General features: G+C 39.8%; 1 protein-coding gene across 3 annotated transcripts in view; it reads right to left on the bottom strand.

The window, feature by feature from the left end:
• LYPD6 (LY6/PLAUR domain containing 6) overlaps nucleotides 1-18,073 on the bottom strand; it is a 117,571-nt gene that overhangs the window by 52,885 nt on the left and 46,613 nt on the right. The gene's annotated exons all lie outside the window — the stretch shown is intronic.

Here is an 18,073-nt window from a genome sequence, read left to right as displayed (position 1 = left end):
GTAAACAGCAATTTCTGTCAAATAAAAACATTATGGTGTGTCCTCATCCACCTTATTCACCATATCTGGTACCCTGAGACTTCTGGCTCTTCCAGAATGTCAAAATGATTCAGGACATCGAGGCAGCCACCGCAGTGCAACTAAAGATACTCATGAAAGAGGACTTCCAGAACTGCTTCAGAAAGTGGCAAGAACAATACAATAAGTGTTTTCAAAGGGAGGGGGAGTATTTTGAGGGGGCTTAATGGCAGTGTGTCTTTTACTGTAATAATTTTTTTTAAACAGTCACCATATTGTTTGATCACACTTCGTATATAGTCATGGCATGTAAAGTACATCATAGGGAATATAGTCAATGGTATTATAATAGCTATATATGATTTCAGAGGGGTTGTAGACTTGTTGGGGTTATCACTTTGTGAGGGGTGTCAATGGTCTAACTATTATGCTGTTTTGTACACCTGAAACTAATAATAAAAAACATAAAAATAAATAAAATTAAATTTAAAAATAAGACTACATTGGCCAGTAACATTTGTAGTTTCCTCCAAAAAAAAATTTCACGTGAATACATAATCCTAGGATTTAAACAAAACTTGTTTAAACAAGATTTGTGCCTCTCTCATTCTCCAGAAAGAGAACTATGAAGCATCGTGCACACACACACACACACCACATGCATGCACATGCACACACAGCCTTTTGTTGTTTCCTTACACACTACCAGTAGTCTCAAGCACTGATGTTGCTCTCCATTTGCTGCACAAATAGGGACTGAGGACTACTATGAGCAGAAAACCGTGCAAGAGTTTTAAAATCTGTTTCTCTGTTACCCCAGTAATAATGATAACAGCCAGGGAATAATGATAACTGCAGGTGGAGTAAACAGAAAGAAGTGCTCAGGCAGAGGACAAGACTACGGGGCTACCCACAGCAGGGACAGATCACAGAGTGTTCTCTCAGGTATAAAAGCCTCAGGCCCTTGTCCTGGGACTTCTCTACCAGCTCTTCAGGGCCCTGTTCAGCTGAGGTGGACTGGACCAGCCTGGACCACTAGGATGGGCGTGCTCCAATCCTGGCTCCTCCGCCTGTACCATGAAGTGTTTGACCAGGGATTCTGAGACTGGAAGGTTTGGTGGACCAATAAAATTCAACTTGAAAAGAAAAACCTGGGGTCCAAGAAAGCTTTGCCAATATTGCATTCTTCTTTACAAGGACTTAGAAATAAAGCAATGACAAAAGCCACAAGCCAAAACAGCCATATGTTCCCTGCCAGCCTTTATTTGTCCTTTTGTGATGAAAGATTCTATGCTGCCTATTTTGGAAGTGTGGGACTGTCCTCCAAATCTCTTAATGTCCTTCTAATGATTTGATCTTTTATTTATTTATATATTTTTCCTCTGTGTTTGAAATATTTTTTCCACTTGATCTTCCAGGCAAGGAATTCACCCCAATAGTCCTTACATCCCATAGGTTCTTGATCTTTTTTGGTACATGGATCCATTCAGTGGACTATTGAAACATTATGGACCCTTTCCAAAAATAATACTTTTAAATGCATAAAATGAAATACATAAGATTAAAAAGAAACCCAATTATATTCAAATACTAACATCAAAATACTAAAATATATAAACTCGTGATATAACAATATATATTCTTCTTTATTACAACACTAAATATCAAGCTCTAATGGTGATACTAATGATTATAATTTCAAGCAACAATGAACATAAATGATATTTCAAGATATCTGCAACAACTGTGTCATATGAAAATGTTTTTGATTTCTGTTGATGACAAAGTCACAGTTATTACTACTTCTCTTGTGGTTTCACGAGAAGATAATGAAAATAAAAATGCATTTTTCTTCCAAATTGTTATGTTCTCCTGTGAGTCAGAAACAGAAAATTCCCACCCTATCTTAACACCACTATTTGATTTTTTTATAGCCCATTCCATTCTCCATTGTACTGTATAATTGCATACATATGTGGCGTGTCATTTTGACATAGGGGCAAATGTCATTAAAAAAGGAAGTCATCTTCTCACCCTGGTCCCCAGCCATCCCATTGCCCCTTGTCCAGAGACAATCACTGTTAGTAATTTCTTGGGTATCTTTGCTATTTAATGAATGTCTCTCTTTTAAAAAAAGCATTTTGTTTAAATTATAGAAAGCTTTCTTTTGCAATAAAATTACTTTATACCTCTTTTTTTTTTTTAGAATTATTATATTTCTCTTCCATCCATTCTATTTGACCAGCATCACTTATCTTCTGATTATTCTCCGGTGGCTGGGTCCCCTTATCTTGGTTTACATGGCTTACTCATTACTTTATTCACTCTCGGAGTTCAGGTTAAGCTATTGGGACAGTTTGAACAGCAGCAACTCCATGAGCTTGGGGTGGGTCTACCTGTCTGTCTGTCTGTCCTCTGCTGAGGTCCCCAGGTAAACCTCTCAGCACCACCCCAGCCTCCTCAGTAGCAAAAGAGAATGTTCTGATAGGAAGAAAGCAGGCTTCCTCTGAAACCTCACAAGGAGCACTTTCAGGGCAGCCATAAGACAAAACACACACACACACAGTCACACAACACACACACACACACAACACAACACACACACACAACACATACACACAATACACAACACACACACACACACACACACACACACACACACACACACACACAGAGCCACCTTCTGCTATCCATTCCTATCATTATATAAAGAACAATCTTCCAAAATAGGAAAATTGGAACCTCATAATAAAAGGACAAATCTTCCCAAGAAAAGCCAGTTGGCATAACATAGTCATACAAATAATAAAAACATACAAAGAAAAAGGAGAGGATGGAGAAGAGGCAAAAACTAAAAATGTAATAGAGGAAGTTTTCCCTACTTTGCAGAAAGACTTCACTTGGCAGGTTGAAAGAGCTTGTCCAGTTCTAAATTGAGAATAATCATAAAAGATTGATTAAATGATTAAAAATGATCATTTTTTCCTTAATACAGTCTCCTGGGTTTTTTCAAAGTTATGATCAGCTCAAAGATGAAATTTTATCTTTTCTTTTCTTGTCTTATATTTTCTAGAACCTCCAAAAATCTGTTAAAAAGTAGTAATAGCTGTCATTTCTCATTTTAATGAAAAATTTTGAAAGTTTCTAGACAAAAGTAACAAGTTACCTATAAAGGAAAGAGAATTAGACTGGCATCAGACTTCATCTGCACACACTACTTAGAGAAAATGGCATTTCCAGAATTCTGTACCCATGTGACATATTGAACTCTCAAAGTTAAAGGAAATAGTGAAGGAAATTTAGTAACAACAGTATCATTAATATTTATATAGCACTCTTATTCAGTGCCAGGTTCTCGTCTAAGTGGCTCACTTATTGTGACAGTTTGTCTATAAAAGTGGCTGCAATTAATTCCTTCCCTCTCTCCCCATTCATGCCATTCCTCCCACTCAAGATGGAGTCCAGTCTCCCATCTCATAGAATCTGGGAAAGTGTCGCTGTGCCAGTTCTAAGCCAAGGCACCGTGAAGGGTGTCAGTTTTCCGCCTCTTGGAGACCTAAGTTCCAATGTAAGGAATCCAGGCTATTCTGATGGAGAGAGAGACTACATGGAGAAGAACTGAGACGTGTGAGTGAAAAAGCCGTTTTCTGAACATTCAGCGCAACTGAACCTTTAGATGATTTCAGCTCCTGCTATCTGACCACACAAGAAGCCCCAAACAAGAATTGCCCAGCCAAGCCCAACCAACCCACAGAACCATGGGAGATAATAATAAATTGTTTTTTACCTTGTTATTTTATGGTAGTTCATTACATAGCAATAGATAACCAGAATTCTTATACTAACTCATTTAACTATCATAATACTTGTATGAGGTAGCTATTATAAGTACCATCATTTTTTGGAGAAAGAGACTGAGGCTCAGAGAAGTTACCTTTCCCAGGGTAATACAGCTAGAGAGAAAATCCTTGAGAAATGCAAAGATTCCAATACTATAAATAAACCTCATGCTTCCTATGTAAAAAATACTGGGAAAGACTCTAATGCAACAAAAATGAATCAGAACAGAATTCAACAAAGAGGAAACGGGAAAAGAGAAGAAAAAAGAAAACAACGGTGAGAAGCGTATCTTGTAAATGTATTGTAAACCTAAATGGCTAATGATACCATGATGGAGAACATGTAAATTAAACATTAAAGTTTTCTGAAATACGAGATTAACTGCAAGGGTATAATAATATTAAAGAATGAAACAAAAACCTTGGAGCCGGGAAGAAGCAAGGCTGGTGGCAGAAAGGGGATAAAGAAGTAAAAGCGTTCTAAAGTTCTTGGCGTGAATTTCTGTAAGATATAAATTAAGAAAACTGACTCCAGACATAGAAAATCGAATAAACCAATCACTACAGGAGAAACTGGGAAAATGGTTCAATTCTTACCATTAAGAAGTGAAGCAGAAACAGATGATTTTATAGTGAATTCCATATAACTTATAAAGAATAGAAATATCTAAGTGAAATTATTCAAGACTATAGAAACATACAGGAAGGCTTAAAACCCAAACTGATAAAGGTAGTACAATAAAAGAAAACTACAGTGTAATCCCACCTATGAATATTTGCAAAAAATCTAAATGAAATATTAGCAAGTAAAATACTAACGTAGATGAAATGAATATTGCCAATGATCGAGGGGAGTTTACTCCAGAAAGGCAGTTTTCACACCTGCAAACCCATTAACATATTTCATGAGAGCAACAAATGCATGTAGGAAACGTGGTTGGTTACATCGATAGGCTCTATAAAAACATGTGGTAAAATTCTACAGCCATTTTTAATAAAACTCCAAGCAAAATATGAACAGAAGGAAACCTTTTCAACATGAAAATATCTATTTTTTGAAAATCAAATCAATTGCAAATATCATTCCAAATAATCAAATGCCAGGAATAAGAAGGGAGGCCTGCTATTATCATTACAATTCAACAGTGAAGTTAAGAAAAGAAAATAGTTCATATAAATAGAGTAAGTGAAGACATAAAATTTTCCCTTTTAAATGCTAATGTTAGGTCTATATACCTAGACATTCCAACTCCAGTTTAAAAATAAAAACTACTAGAATCAATGAAGCAGTTTGATCAGGTGGCTGTAAAAGTTTAGAGCTTTTCTCCACATTTGCAAAGAAAAATTAAAAAATATAACAGCATCATAATAGCATCAACAATGAAAAAAAATAATTGTATACATTCAAATTTTATACCTACATTTAATACAATGCCAATAGAATCCCGAATTTTTTAAGTGGGTATCATAAGTGTTTAGGCAAGATTAAATGTCCAAAAATTGGGACAAAGTTTTTGAAAAAGAATAATGAGAGGTGGGCCGTATCCACTTAAATCCATTAGAATCAAAACATGGCGTGGGGGTAAATAACAGAACAGACTAAGGAGCCTAGAAATGAATCCCAGTATCACTGCTGGAGTAAACCCCACTTGATCATCAACAATATTCATAGAATAGAAGCTTCCATATAACAAAGTGAGTATTGTGATCCATTGTGGAGAAAACGGTTTATTGATAAAAGGCACTCACACAACTGACAATGCATAGGGAGAAAAAGAAATACATGAGGCTTCCACCCCCACCCCCATCCTATTATTAAGTCAAGAAAGAGAATAAGGTAGCACGATGCCATCTCAAGCAGGGAAGTCCATGACCTACTGCTGAGCAAGAAAAGTAAGATTCAGAATATATTTTACAATAATCCCCCTATTTCTGGAATGTCTTGGCCACCATTCGGAATTGTGGATCATGGATCTGAGCACATGACGAACAGTGCTTTGGAAGATGCCTTTTTGTACAAAAGTATATACATTTATAGAGGTTATACAGACATGGTGAGAAATGTGGGGCTACATAAACTAGACTGTTGAACACTGATGCTGGAGGGAGACGTCGCAGATGTGAAGGGAGGGAAAGAACAAATGATATAATTTTAAACAATAAATACAGAATGTATGATGTAATCTAACTTATGATGAATTATTTACGCACACACATATGCACACCTGTGTGTGTGTGTGGAGAAAGAGAAACAGAGATGAAAGCATGGCCATCAAAATGTTATTCGTGGTTATCACAGGTGCATGGATTTCAAATGATTTTTACTTAATATAACCAGGAAAAAATGTTTCTTTATCCGAAAGGGGTTCAAAAGTATGAAATACAAATGTATGGATATAAACTTAGTTTTAAAATATATTTTAAATGAATGCCAAGTCAGAGGGTCTTCATATTCTTTTTTGTGAAGTTGAGATGAGGATGAGAACAAAAGCTCATAACATATGCCTGACACATAGACTAATGATCACCACTATTATCATTATTCCAGAAATTTAGAAGGTCACCTGTTGACAGCTCTGTCTAAAAGTATAACCTCAGGGAGCCAGTGCAAAGGGAAGCTCATAGAATTACTAATATAACACCCGGGTCTGCAGCCTGCCAGCTGCTCACACTGCCAGTGAGCTCAGGACCATGCTTGTCTCAACCCCCTCTAAAGCCAGCTTCGTGCAGAAGAAAAAGAACATTGGCTGATTTCCTCAATACAACTGCACAGCAAGAAGAGATGACATCATTGTGAATTGAGAGTTGAAGCAAAAACATTTGCTTCTGACTTTCCAAACAGAAGGTCTTAAGTACTTTTGTCACTGTGATAGAAACGTGACTGTGTAAGCTAACTACCACGCTTTTTATTCTAGAGTGTGAAGCCCCCCGATTTGTAAGCAGGCTTTGTGTTAATATCTCCCTACCACCGGCATCAGGTCTGGAGAAGCCTTTCCAAGTCTCATTGGGCACCTTGATATTCAAACCCCACCACAAAGGAAAGCAAATCACCCTGTGACTGCCAAATCTTTAGCAGTCAGCGCTTCAAAGCCCCAGGAGCTAATAGATGGTAATAGATTCCAGGAGAATTTAGAAATCCCTGTGGTTAAAATACTTTTTAAAAATGTATCCAGTCTTTCTAGCTGGGGAAAGCTAATCTCATCTTCTCTCACGGTACAGTGCAACCCAGATCCCTTAATCTTCCTCAGGTTTGTGCATAATTCCCTCTGATGTTCAAGTAATTCCATGTCCAAAAAAGCAGCTCCCTAATGCACCCCTGGGTCTGCAGCCTGCCAGCTGCCAGCACAGTCAGTGAGACACCAGGCTTGGCTCCACCTCATCCTGGAGAGGCGGTCCTGCCCACCCTTGGTCCTCTAGACCCACTAACTCAATGGGCCTTAATTCTTGGCAACCTGGGTATTTAGCACCTTCTAATATCCGGACAGAGCCAGGACGAGGCTATGTATTTGCAAAATGTATGCTTCTGTAGTTGTGAAAAGGAAATACTCTTATCTTCACACAGTGAAGAGCTCCGAATTCAGCTGTTCACCATAGTCCTTTATGACCAGACTGACTTCACTAGCCTTGCTGATGAAAATGCTAGAAACACAAGAATGGGTTTTAAATGGAAACTCTTCAAGCTAAATCAGCCCTCAAAATACTTCTGATGGCATCTATTTCAATGTAACACTGAAAGGCTGTAGACGCACAAATGTATTCAGAGCTCTGATTATAATTACCATGGAAAGGGTCTTTTACAGTTATCACTGAATCATCCGAACTTTGAAAATAAGAAAAGATTTATGCAGGGATATACCTGAAGCAGGTGAGTATATCGAAAGAACACAGACCATACACTTTTTATCACGCACCTGAGCCAATGTGCAAGGATTATTCTTTCTAGGGGGGCCCTACTAAAAGATATTCTTTCAATGGACAGGGAGCTTTCCTTGGGATCAAATTTGGACCTAAAGGATTTCAAAAAAATAGGTATTCAGTACCTTTGTATAACCTAAAAAAAAAAAAAAAAGAAAAGAAAGACATAACACCTCTGGATGGCAGCATCCTGATTATATAAATGGGGATAAGACTCACTACCATGTGGTCACAGCTTCCCTTTTTCTCATGGGGATTGAAAATCGCCACATCAATTTCCAAGGAGTTAAAAGAAAAGCTGAGACATGCTGTGCATTCACAAATTCCACACTCCTCTTACTTTCAGCCCAAATGACCTTCTGGAAATTGTTTTCTATAAACACATAGACTGTGCCTTTACATCCACACTTACACACCCCCACACTGTGCTCTGATTGTCCTAGAGTGACATCTTCCTCTGTAAGTTCTAACCTTTCTGCTGTCACACCCTTTGTTTTGGACTGAATTGTGCCCCCCACAAATTCGTATTTAAAGCCCTACCCCTCCAATGTGATGTGCTTTGGAGATGAGGCCTCAGGGAGGTAATTAGGTGTAGACGAGGGCATGAGGGTAGGGCTCTCTGATGGGATTTGTGTCCTTCTAAGGAGAGATACCACAGAGCTTTCTCTCTTCTCTTTCCTATGTGAGGACACAGTGAGAAGGTGGCCACCTACAAGCTAGGAAAAGAGCCCTCCCCAGGAACCAAATCAGCCAGCACCTTGATCTTGGACTTCCCAACCTCAAAAACTTTGAGAAATACCTTTCTGTCATTTAACTCACCCAGTCTATGGTATTTCGTTTTAACAGTCAGAGCTGACTAAAATATCCTCCTCTGTGGCTTCCCTCTGCTCAGTTCCTTGACTCCAGTCAGCAAAACCATTTGTCCTGCTAAAGGCACACTCTATGTTTTCTACTTCCCCACAGACAAGTCAGGATATTTATAATCACATTGCCTTCTATTCAGTATACCTTCTCTTCTTTCAGAAAGATCCTTTCTACAAACACTATCTCTTCCTCCCACTTTGAAAGTGTAGTGTGTCATGGGTAGACCACACAGGGTCACATGTGACTGGTCATACACTCTTGAGTGGCTTCTGAGAGTCATTTCTGTGAAACAGGGATCAAATATCTGCCCTTATAAGGATCAAATCATGTACCTGGGAACATTTATACGTTGTGAAGGGCCATATAAATGTAGGGTGTAATTATGCTATCTCAGCCCCTTGCATGGAATATGATGACTTCAATAAAGAGAGTCAGTAACAACTCCAGAAACAAAATAACCTAAAATATATATATGAACCTACAAAGATCCATAATAGTTAGTCTATGCCACTCCTTAAGTCAACTTACTTTAGGGCAAGATGTTTTCTCCACAATCAGAAAAAAATTAAAGGTTTAGAATAAGAGAAAGCTCAGATGGTTTTAAGAAGTTTCTATACCAGACAACAGATACTAATTCAGTGACATTGAATAAGAGATTCCCCCCCCCCCCCCCCCGTAGTCTGTGAGATTCTCAGGGGCCAAGTTTTACTCACCTTTAAAACTCCAGAGTCCACTTCAGTGCCTGGCACATAGCAAGAAAGCATCAATCAATCACTCAATAAACAAATGTTGTACCACACTCAGTAGAATGGCAGAGAGCATTTTCTCCTGCTGTCAATGAGTTACTACTGACCACTTTGAGGATTCGTCTTTGTAAACACATAGCCGTATAGCACAATGGAAAGCTTTAGCTTTGAAGTCAGATGTACCTACACACTGACACTGATTCTGCCACTCACCTTGAGCACGTCTCTCAATACTTTCATTTGTGATATGGGGATACTAATGCTCACCATACAGGTTTGCTGTGAATATTTGATAAAATACAAATAAAGCTCTTAGAGTATCATCCAATACAGTGTGTGTACTCAATAAATGAAGGCTGTGATTATTGATGAATATCTCCAAAGAAGAGTCTACATATAAATATATTTAGAGGCACTGCATCATATCACAACTTATTCCTCTTTTACAGACTATATCTAGTAATACTTCCATTCAACTACAGTCTACACTATTCTGTGACTTAATGGGTTGTAGTATTTTGTGCTAGACATCAATGAACCATAGTACTTCGAAGAAGATACAATTGGCTATCATAAGACCTGGATCCTGAAATTTCAAACCTAAGCTAGGATATGTCCCCTGATGTCTTGGTCTTGGGTCACGCAGTAGGGACAGGACCTGTATAACTGAGGGGGTGGACACTGCTTCGACAATTTCAAGTAGCAATGTCGCATGGAATTTTCCAGAAACTCAAGTAGATTGTCACTAAATAGGGCAGAGGGCCACTAAGCAAGGTAAGTAACATGAAAATCTGAAATGAAATAGAACCACAGGAAGTGCTGGATGAGTAGAAGATAGAAACAGAGGACAAGCTAGGCCTCCCTAAACTTCCTAAACCATGAGAAGCAGCCAGCACGTAGCTTCACAGCTACAACACGTGTGTGGGTCTCCCGTGAGGGACAAGGGTATCCCCCACCTTTCCAAAGAATGGACAAGAGATTATTCAAAGTAGAGAAGAAGTACGGTGATGAGAGTAAGAGGTCAGAAAGCTAGATTAAACAGTGGAGCTGCAAGGTTAGATTTTCAAAATTGGCAGTAGCTTGTTTCAGATCTTTAATACAGAGCATTTTGAAAATTACTCAAGGTCCAAAATGTGAGTGAACTACCTGGATAGAATATTTCCTGTCAAGGAATTCAAAGCAAAATAATTATAATCGATTGCATTTAATTAACCAGCAGCATATAATGCTTCTCAAAGTGTTTACACAGGTATAATTCTATTTCAGAAAATGCTAGGAGCTTAAATGCTACATGGTTAAGAGCCAGGAATAGACGGGGGGTCCACTAGCATGAGCCCAAGAGAGGAAGCCACCATGCTAGCCATGCAAATGCACCAGTCCAATACTGGACCACATCCCCTGCACTGCAGCCTCAGAGAGGGCTTGGGCTCCTGTCCCAACAGGACACAGGCTGTCGGGAGCAGGGGGAAGGACTAATTGGAAACATGAAGCTGGTCCACCTCCACGCAAGGCCTGGCTCAGGGAGAGATCAACTTTGCATTGAACAAAAGACTTTACAGACCAAAAATAAAGATACCAAACCAAAGCCCCACTGCAGTGACAGGTAAAAACCCTTAATCCAGATGACCTCTGCTGCTATTCAAATGCAGCCATTGTGATGAAAATATGCTTGGATTCAGTCTGTAAGCCAAGAAGTAGACAAGCACAGATGTTCCCTGAAGCCATTCATGAATGCATGGGGCCATTTTGGCTTCTCTGTTTCTAATTTTTATATTTCTCTAATTTGGTTCTCAGCCTCTAAGCGCCTAACTTGGTCATTGCTCCTGAAGCCAGCTTCATGCCTAGTTGAGCCTATAACATTTTTATGCCTTAAGATTTTAACTTCTTCAGGTATCTTGACTTTAGTAAACCCAGGAAAACATGAACGAATCAACTCACAGACACAGGAGACCACCCCCTACCCATCCCCCACCCTGCATAACTGGCCTGGTCTCTCTCAGTTAATACACAGAACAGTGTTTCTGCCATGAAAAGCTTCCTAGGAAAAGGTTAGGGAGATTGTTATCAGAATGGAAGTTAAGAAAATTAATCGATCAAATGTCACAAAGCAACTACAATTTCATAAGTCTCTAAAACCTAAGGCTTAGGGTATTTTTTACCTCCCAGCCACTCTCCCCTCCCTCTAAAATCACAGCATAATCGACCTTTTAAGTCCTTTGCTGTAACTTGAGCTGACAATGCCCACTGTAAAGCTTAACAAAGAGCACAGTGCGGGACTAACCCATTCTGTTGGACAAGGAACGTTCCCAGTCCTTCCAGGCAAGACAAGAGCTACTGTGCTTTACATCAGGAAGGGTTACTTCACCAGGTTGTTGAGAATTTTTCATCTTCCTTTTAATGTAAGTCATAGTACCACTAACTTGAACGTTTCTGAAAACAGGTTTCGTCGAGCAGCTCAGAAAATAACAACATAAAAAAGGAGAAAAGGTATTTGACTTCAGTGAAGCTGAGAATATGTGAAGAACAGGTTTCCAATGTAGCCAATCATCTTATAAAAAGAAACCCAAGCATTCAGGCAAGAATTACATGACCCTCCCTCCCTCCTGCCTCCTGCCCAACACACCCGATTCCTCCACCTCCTCACCCCCTCACCACTGCTATTGAGTTGTGAAAATTCCTTGGGCATTAAACAATTCCCAGCTATGTTCTCCTGACACATCAATTTTGTGTGAGACTTCCTTATGTGTGGCTTTCCATAATTCAGGAAGATGGAGCCCAGTATTTCTCAACCTTCTCTTAACTACCCCCAGGCATCTGCAGAGCAGAGCAAATGCCTATTCAAAGAAGCATGAGATTCAGCCCAAAGTAGAAAAACAGAAATTGCCTTGATGCCTCATGTTTTATCATTTTAAAGTGTCAATTGCATTCTACTACGTAATATATTCATCTGTTTTCAGATAAAACAAAGTTTCCTGAATTCATGAAAAGCTTCAGGAAGCTGCAGCAAGTTAATCCTCCGTGTATCACGGTGCTCTCTGGGTATCAATTTACACTATCCTCTGTTTCCAAAGGAAGTCACCCAAACTTTTAATCCCCTTAGTTTTCATAGATCAGCTTTAGAAAAAAATAAGGTAAGAGAAAGGTAGTTCAACATATTTCATTATTTAAATAAAATTGAAGTCTTTTTCTTTTTTTTTTTACATTTAGGAGAAAGAGAGAATTTCTGTTCTCCTCTTTTCCCTGTTTTTCCCCCCATCCTCCCTGCACACGATAATGGAATGCAACAGCTAGAATTTGTGCTTCTTTTCTATTGCCTCTTTTGCGGCTAACAAAACCCTGGACCAAGTAGGAAGCTTATCCTACATAGTTTAGAGAGGTTAATGCCCCTGGCACCTGGAAAGGAGGTGGTACCTGACCCAGAGCTAGATGGAATACGTATCTCCTTAGTTTCAAAGATTGGTTCAGGAAAGGGCATGTCAATCCTTTCAAACCAAAACCAATCAGAGAACTTCCCAGACGTATATGTGTATATCTGAAGAAGTCAGTGGCCATCTCTGTTAACATGTGACGAAGGCCTCCTAAGAATCAAGCCAATTCATAAAAAAGAGGTGCTGAAATCAAATCTAGAGGAAGGACAGCACAGAGACTTGTGAAGAGAAACGCACAGAGAAACATTTATAAAGGGAGAGAGTAAGACACAAAGAATTGGAGAACAAAGTCCTGATAACATCACTTTAACCTCTAGATTCCATTGTACCTAAAACCAGAATACATCTCAGACCTCCCACTTATGTGAGAGGAAAAAATTCTCTTTTGGCATAACGTAGTTTAAGTTAGGCCTAGTCATTTATATTTGAACACCTCCCAAAATAAAAATACAAACATGTGATTCTCAACTTCCAACCCTTCAGTGCTCCCGATCAAATATTTAGAGGGAATCCAAAATCCTTCATGTAGCATCAAGGTCATCTGCAATCTACACTCCATCTTCCGTAGGTCAAGGAGGACTCATGGATGAGCGCTGGTTTGGTGCACCACATGCAAAGAGGATTGGGAAAATGCTCCAAGTGTTGAAAAAGGATGTCTTCCCATTTTCTCAATTTATTTCAATATTTACAGTACTTCAGGCTGTCTCTATACTCTCTCACTTACCCACAATTCTCTGTTCCCCTTACGGGGATTGTCTCATCCTCATTATCTGCCCAGTGAATGTTCATCGTTCTATCTCAGCTCAAGCAGGTTCCTCATGAGAACTTTCCCCCAGTCATTTCCCACTGAGTTGCTCACGTCCAATGCCACTGTCAGGGCGTGCAGTGCCGTAGCCATTGTCGGCAGCCGGCCTCTACACCCAACCAGGAGGTCCTCCAGCCTGCGACCTGTCCTATTTACCTCTGCATCCCCAGCATCTAACATAGTGCCTCCCATGTAGTAAATTTTATGTGAATACTTGAAATTTTATTTGAATATTTGATAGAATGAATCTGTAAAATTAACCTATACCCGTCAGTGCTACCTGAATAAAAGGCAAGGTCAGAAAGGGGATGGAATTAGTTTCCTGTTTGCTGCCTTCCACTTGCAACCCAACCAATGACTGTTATGACTCAGAGTGACTGGGCCTGAGAGAGATGTATGAAGAGGACTCAATTCATGGGGACAGAAGTATTACAACATTTTCTTCCCTCTCCTACTATCCTCACTCAATCCCAATATCTGACCCTGATTCTGCTCATTTCAAAAAACATTCTGTTCAGATGTTTATATGGAAACTGAGAGTCAGTACAAAAATAGAGAATCTCAAACTAAGGAAGGAGTTGGCTTTCTGGAAGAGTACCTGTGTGCTGCTAGAGGGATAATGTCACGGTAGGTGCACTAAGACTTTGCCATGTGGGCTCATCAGTTACCAATGCAGTCCCTAGCCTGCCCTGGAAAGACAAAGTCCTGCAGTTACGATGGGGATGGGGCAGAGTGCTATGTTTTCACAACTGGGGAGGAGGATGGCTGGTGCACTAGCCATCATTTTTGTGACTACGTGCAAAGGTGATTGGAAGAGACACCAAGTCTTGATAAACATATATTCCCATGTTCTCAACTGATTTCATTGTTTATATTCAACAGGTAGCCAATGTGCATTCAGCCATCTGCTGTTAGGCTGCAAAATGCCACACAGAGAGGGGACATTAGCTTGGGCCTACCAGAACCTTCCATTCATTGCTGACTACAGTGCACCTTACATCCATCCTCTCCCTTTTCAGAAATTCCATTAGCCTTCAGATTTGTTCTAAAATGCCTATTTTATGAGTCATTGCTCTTTGCTAAATGAGAAGGCCTGGTTTCTTCACTGCCAGTATCATCCTGCACTAACTGCCTCCTTGTTTTCAGCAGGTAGGATGTGTGTATAAGCAAGACCCGGGTTCCACCCGGGAAGTGGGAACTCAGATCCCCACTCTGAGTCTGATAATAAAGGACCCATTTCCACCCTGAAGGCTACACGCTGCAATCAGGCTTCTTTCAGAGAAAACAGTTTCTAGCCACTGAAGGCAAGAGAATGGGGCCAGTGAGAAGCAGAAAATCAGGACCTTCCTTCCATGTCAATAAGCACTATTATAATTTAAAGCACACGGTACATGAGAAATCTAAAAACCATCTTACAAAGAAAGGCAAATTCCTCGGCAGCTGTAATGGAAACAAAAACACTAAATCTAAGTGCAGTCGGAAACAAAACTTAGCACTCTGCCGTTCTGAAGATTCTCCTGTCCTTGTAATTATAACTAAGTTCAGGTTAGTCTTCATTCTTCAAGAAGGGGTAACTTCCCCCTCGTGCGATTTATCTTTTTACAGAAGACTCAAAAGGTTAAAATATATGGCTTAGGTTTTAAGGACATCTTCCTTTTGGAAAACATAGGCAATTATAATGGTTAATTAGAGGTTTGGGGGGGAAATTCTTGATCTTTGGCCAAGATGTATTCATTTAGCTGCACCCAGGGAATAGTGGCTTGGGGAGCAGTAGCGAGGTTTAGAACCGAGTGCTGCCTTAATTGTCCAGCACCTGGAAAGAGACCCCCCCCTTCACCCCAGTCTCCAAAGCAGGTAGTTCTCATGTTCTCTGTCTCTTTCCTTCTCTCTCTCTGTATATAAAGACAAATGTGCTCTTTTATTTTATTTTTAGTGCCAAAGACAAGTCAACCCTCTCCCCTCCCTCTTCCCCATAGCTATTCTGTTCTGGAAAGAACACAAACAAACAAGGCTTGATTTCTCTCTGCTAATCATAGGAAAGGAAAATTTTCAGTATCTGTACAGAACCAGTCTAATTGCTTTCACTGAATTCACCAGTTATTTCGGTCCAAGAAAATAAATCTCCCTAATTGCCTGGCTGAAAAGACCAGTGTACGTCCCTGAATTCCTCATGAAAAGGTCACCAAGGTCGTCCTATGCAGACAAGACTGATGTTAGTGTTCTGTTGCTAGTTACCCAAATTGCTGATTGTTTCTGCAAACTAGGGTGTCTCTGGCTAATACTGTTAAACTCAGGTAAATCCACACGTGCTTGCTGGGTTTGTCCTCTTGGGGGCTTAGTGGAAGAAATGTGCCTTTCAGAGGCTTTTGCTCTGACGGCTGCTCACAGAGACGGCCCGTGAAATCAGTTGGCTGAGTGTCTGCACCGTGAACAGAATGAGGCAATTATGAATATCCATCCTCACTTATTCCCACTGCCACCTAGAACTCCATGAGCTCTCCTTCACGATGAAGCTCAGGGATCAAAAGCGAAGCAAAGGGAAGAGAGGGAAAATGAAATAACAGGTCCCATGAAACCACTTGAAGATAGAGGGATGCTGTATCTGCACCTAGACAGAGCCTCGTGAGGAGTGAGGGGAGTCCCATTGCCCAGTCACAGAGACCCATGGTGACACTCCGAGACATGCTGTTCCCTTTGTGCTATTTCCTCTGTGGTGCCAGTTGCAATGCCAACACCAGCACCACACTGTGGCAAGCGCTACCTTCAGTGGGATGTTTCCGTGACCACTGCCCGTAACCAGGACCAGTGCTGCGCCTTGACACAGGGACAAAGTAGATGACGGAGATTTCCCACTCTGTCACAGAGGACTTGGAGAAGCCACACCCCTCAGTACTGCCTTTGCAATTCGCAATTCTCACGACAAACAAACACAGTCATCCGAGACTTTCTATAAAAGATGCCATTTCAAGTTTTCTACGTCATGGGCAAATGTCTAGGAGTCCGTGAGCAGAATACTTTCATTTCAGTTTACGTCACTAATGGAAATGTCTGCTACCTCAACACATAAAACTGGACCGTATATATATTTTGCCTATTTCCTTAGTAAATAAAGTATGAACATCTTATAATTGAGATACTGGCAAAAAATGAAAATTCCAATACGGATGCTGAGATTGATGAGTTCATGCATTCCGTTAGTCAGTTAACAAATATTTAACGGGTTTCCACTGTGTGCTAGGAACTGCATTGGGAATACAAGTAGGAATAAGACACAGCCCCTACCCCTGAGGAGCTTCCAGTGCGGAGGAAATGAGAACTTAATGTGATGTTTGCTACAATATGGATTTTTTGCCAAGTACTATTGGACCACAAAGGAAGATTCAATGACTGTCTATGGGAGTTAGGGAAAGCTTCGCAAAAGAATTGGCACTTAATATAGATCCTTAAGGATAAATACATGTCTTATAGTTGGAGAAAGAAGTGTAGATCATAGTAAGCACACTGTAAGTGGGAAAACTAAGCTGTATTCTTTACTGGTCTATATCATCAGTTACTAGGAAATCACCACAGTTATCTAACAGCAAATGCCTCAGTGACTTAAATTGAAAAGTTATACATTTTCTCAAAATATAGTCGGTTCACTGTGTTTTGCCAAACTGAATCCTTTCTATGGTATTGACACAGTTCATGGAAGTTGGTGACCCATAATGACTGAGTAAAATAAATGTTGCTCTCATTCCAGTTTCCATGTACTGTTTCTTTTAGTCACCTGTTATGTGGGGTCTCTTGACACTGAGCTGACTTTAATCTTTGGATTGTATGTGTGGCAACACACATGATTGTCAAGTCTCTCTGATGTTAAATTAACAGATGACGAGTTTAATTGTGTGGTACTTTGATAAAAGGATTAAAGAAAGGCACATGAAAGCAATCACCTTACTAAAAAAACTGAATTTTAACAATAATTAACGAAGCCAAAGATGTGGCTGAGTTCGGCCTAGTAAGAAATGAGCATACTACTAAATGAACACTCATATTGGATAGTTTTTGACACAAAACACATTTACTGACTTATTAAAACCTGAGGTATTATTCCAGGTGAGTCAGCTGGTACAGAAAACCTTTAATATTTTCATGTAATTTAGAAACTACTTACTGGGCTTGGGATAATGGAAAAGTAGAATAGTAGCGATGGTAGCATAACATTTAGAAGTAGAATCGTAGCACAACATTGTGAATGTAATGAATGCCACTGAATTGTCCACTTGAAAATGTTTAAAATGGTCAATTTTACGTTTGTATATTTTACCACAATAAAAAATACCCCAAAGAACACTCACTGGAATGTTGTCTTTATGAACCGGATATTGACATGCAGAGTTATTTATTCTTATCATTTTCCTTGAAAGGTATTTTAAAAGCTCACCAAAACTCTCTACGTGTAGTTACTTCCTTGTA

The sequence above is a fragment of the Rhinolophus sinicus genome, linkage group LG01, assembly GCF_036562045.2.
Source record: "Rhinolophus sinicus isolate RSC01 linkage group LG01, ASM3656204v1, whole genome shotgun sequence".
In the NCBI taxonomy this organism is placed as follows: domain Eukaryota; kingdom Metazoa; phylum Chordata; class Mammalia; order Chiroptera; family Rhinolophidae; genus Rhinolophus; species Rhinolophus sinicus.
The sequence above is the reverse complement of the archived record's forward strand: the minus strand, read 5'-3'. Positions and strand labels throughout refer to the sequence as shown.